This window comes from Nannobrachium achirus (assembly GCF_963921795.1).
Source record: "Nannobrachium achirus genome assembly, chromosome: 4".
NCBI classification, from domain to species: domain Eukaryota; kingdom Metazoa; phylum Chordata; class Actinopteri; order Myctophiformes; family Myctophidae; genus Nannobrachium; species Nannobrachium achirus.
The window spans coordinates 69,835,944-69,839,793 of NC_137813.1; the positions used below are offsets into that span (position 1 = coordinate 69,835,944).

Consider the following 3,850-nt stretch of genomic DNA (forward strand, 5'->3'; position numbering starts at 1 on the left):
ACGTGGTTAAAGATAACTTTAACGTTAGTGTTATCATTGTTAAACTTCGCTGTGATGCAATTGTAAGCAGTAAGATTTACACACAGCAATACAGGTTTATAGGACTGTTAGGGGACTTTAAGCGGGTTTAATCTGGTCATTCATTGAAAGATATTGAAGCAAATGAGATAATCACACTTATTGAACACTTGAGAAAACCTGACAAACATTTGTTTTCTCTACAGCGCTGTTTGGCAACATCACTGATCACTGAGTTGAGGTTGGATGTGAAACTGGCCAGTCTTGTTATATAAGACACTTTGCACACCAAAGGAAATGGCAGAGAAAACAGTCAAGGTGTTGCGTTGTGAACATCGAGAGGAAGCTAAGCTGTTCTGTGAGGAAGAACAGAGAGCTGTGTGTCATTTCTGTGACTTCCCTCACCACCGTGGTCACAAGCTGCTTCCTATTGGACAAGCAGTCAATAACCTGAAGGACCAACTGAGGCCTGACCTCTGTCTCTACAGGACAAGAGGAACAGATATAAAGAGTTTGAACAGACATACAATGAAGTGGTTCAACACAACAAGAAGCATGTGGTGACCACAGAGAAGCAGATCATAGCAGAGTTTGAAAAGATGCACCAGTTCCTGAGAGAGGAAGAGAAGACCAGACTGGCTGCTCTGAGGGAGGAAGAGAAGCAGAAGGGGGAGATTGTCAGAAGAGAGTTGATGATCATTTATTATCAGATCTCCTCTCTCTCAGACAGCATCTCTGCTGTAGAAAAGGAGCTGCAGAAACCCAGTGTGTCATTTCTCAGCAGTTATAAACGCATTCAGACCAACGCCAGAATCCAGTGTACACTGTCAAAACCACAGCTGGTCTCTGGAGCGCTGATAGACGTGGCCAAACACCTGGAAAACCTGACCTTCAGAGTGTGGGAGAAGATGAAGGAGAAGGTCAAGTTAACTCCTGTCATTCTGGACCCAGACACAGCAAACCGCTGGCTCTATTTGTCTGAAAACCTGCTCAGTGTGAGACGTGCAAAGTCTGCAGACACAAGGCAGCAGCATCCAGACAACCCAAAGAGGTTCACTAAGTATGCCACTGTTCTGGGTTCAGAGGGCTTCAGTTCAGGAAAACACAGCTGGGAGGTCGAGGTGGGAGAGAATTCTGACTGGAATATAGGTTTGGCTAAAGAGTCAGTTGACAGGAAGGGAGAGATACCCAATGTCTCACCAAAATATGGATTTTGGTGTTTATGGCAGAGAAGTGGGAAGTACACTAATGGGCTTAGAAAAACCCTCGCATTGAAGATAAGTCCAGCTGGACTATGACAGGGGGGAGGTGTCCTTCTACAACCCTGAAGTTATGACTCACATCTATACTCATAAAGACTTTCAATGAGAAACTGTACCCATATATCTCTGTTGGAAATACAGGTGGTAACACAACTACTGATATCAAAGTCTTTCAAGTTGATGCATCTCTCTTTGGGATGTTAAAGTGATTGCATTGAGGTGATGTACAGAACAAAAACAGCCGCATTACACTAGTATGACTTTAAGTAACAAAATAAAGTTTATCTGTCATTCAGTATTTCAGTTTAGCAATAGAGAGGATCAGTGGAGCAACTCTCTCATTAGTGCAGCAAAACGGTCAGATATTTAATACAGCAGCAGCAGCTCATTAGAGTTATATACTGTACATAAGCTCCTTTATCAACATTGGCGGCGCTGGGGGGGGGCCTGCAGGTGCTTCAGCACCTCCAAAAAAGCCCATAGCACCCCTGTAGCACCCCCAAGAAATGCTCAAGCAAAATATATATATTTTCACTCATTCACTGTCATCAAATAAAATAATCTTTGTTAAAATCTGTGACATTATTTATCATTATTTATTATTTACTGGTCATATTATTAATATCCTATGTATTAATAGGCGAAGGTTTGGCGCTCTTGAATGTATTATCGACTGACTGACTGACTGACTTGACACAGTCTATATTACATTATTTACGGTACCTGATCGGTAGCACCTGACAAGCTTTGAAGCTGGGAAGCGGAAGTAATTGCACGCGGCGGGCGGTTTGTTGATGCTACACAACACAGAGCACACAGAAAATGGATCGTTTCTTGGTCAGGCGGCCTCGCGTTTTGGAAAATGTGGATGAAAATGCCAATCCTATGGAGGCGGAGAAGTCTCAAGCTCCGTTAGAAGAAGACGACAATATCAATATCGAAGACGAGGAGGAGGAGGAGGAGGGGGAGCTCGGTGGTGGTGCTGCTACATTCAGCGATGATGACATGATCAACAACAACACGGCGGCTGCCAGTGACAGTGTTGATACCCTGGATGTCAGCCAACAGCCAAATGAAGGACCAAGGCGTCCAATGTTGAAATCATACCGAGCTGAGACGTTTGGAAATCAGAAAATGAGCGTCAATAAGCACTGGTATGATGATTACGTCTGGCTGGAATACAGTGTCACCCGGGACGCAGCCTTTTGTTTTGCATGCAGGCATTTTTTTTTTCCGACCAGCCAGCCAAACCTACGCAGGAATGCTGAGGCCAGGGCTTTATCCGCTATCATAGACGAGACGTTTGTTTTGCACCTGACTCTCTTCTAAGATTTATTCAAACTGACAAAATTCATGTCTGATCAGTTGCAGTCCCCCAGTCTCGATCTAGCAGCAGCAGGAGACCTGGCCGAGTCCGTTATCAGTTCCATCTCCGAAAAACGCACTGAGGTTGAATGGAACGATATTAGGAAGCGAGCAAATGAGCTGAGCCTGAAAGCTGGAATCACACAACCCCCCGCAGCACAGCCTAACTATATTTGTTTTGTAATACAGTAAGTGTGGCACAGGGATAATGGTTCCTGCTTAGTTCTAGGAGAAAAAGTTGTGTCAGAAATTGGTTATACGGGCCTGTACCTATATTGTGTACCTTGATGTAAAAAATAAATAAAAGGGAAATTTGTTTTGTAATACAGTAAGTTTGGCACAGGGATAAGGGTTCCTGCTTAGTTCTAGGAAAAAGAGTTGTCAGAAATTGTCGTAAAATACATTTGTTTTGTAATACAGTAAGTTTGGCACAGGGATAACAGTTCCTGCTTAGTTCTAGGAGAAAATAACAGAAATTGTCTGTGCCTGGACCTATATCATGGGGTCCTTTGTTGATGGCCATTTCTTGACTGAACAGTGATTTCACTAAAGACTTTTTCTTTTCAATAATAGTACACTATGCTATTTATTTATTTTTTTGTTTGTTTTGTTTAGCAGAATAGTGGATTTTGCACTGCTGTTTATTAAGATTTTTGGCTTTATGTAGGCTAGTGGAGCCCAGCAAAATAAATACAAATAAAATACAAATATGTTGTTTAAAGATGCCATTGTTGGTCCCTACATAATGTGCATGGTTTTGTGTTTGTTGAGGCTCTTGTATATTCAAATTGGTAGGCTATATCCACGACCACAACTACTAACTTATCACCTCCATTAATAGCCAAGCTCCCTTCCAGCACCCCCTTTAAAAATTGCCTGGAGCCGCCACTGTTTATCAAAGTGTTCATTCATCATCACTGACAGTCATCTATGATCAAATCATCTTGATATCCACTCTGCTCACTGTTTACCAACACAAACACCTGGACTGGATTCTCACACTGACGGACTGACTGATCTATTGACTGTGTGTCATAAACTGTTTGTTTGTAGTTTTTGTTTGAATGAACTGAAGTTGAGTTTGTTTTCATTCACAAAATGAACTGAACTTTTACGTTTGAAACAATTTGCCAGAAAGAAAAACAAATTAAATATTTACATTCAACACAAAATTCAAACCTTGTAAAGCAGCTTCATTCAGCTGG

General features: G+C 42.0%; 1 pseudogene across 1 annotated transcript; it reads left to right on the top strand.

Moving 5' to 3' along the window:
- Positions 1-315: 315 nt before the first annotated feature.
- Positions 316-1,489, top strand: LOC308283165 (zinc-binding protein A33-like; annotated as a pseudogene). The gene has a single exon. The product of its transcript is annotated as a zinc-binding protein A33-like (transcript).
- The last annotated feature ends 2,361 nt before the right edge of the window (positions 1,490-3,850 follow it).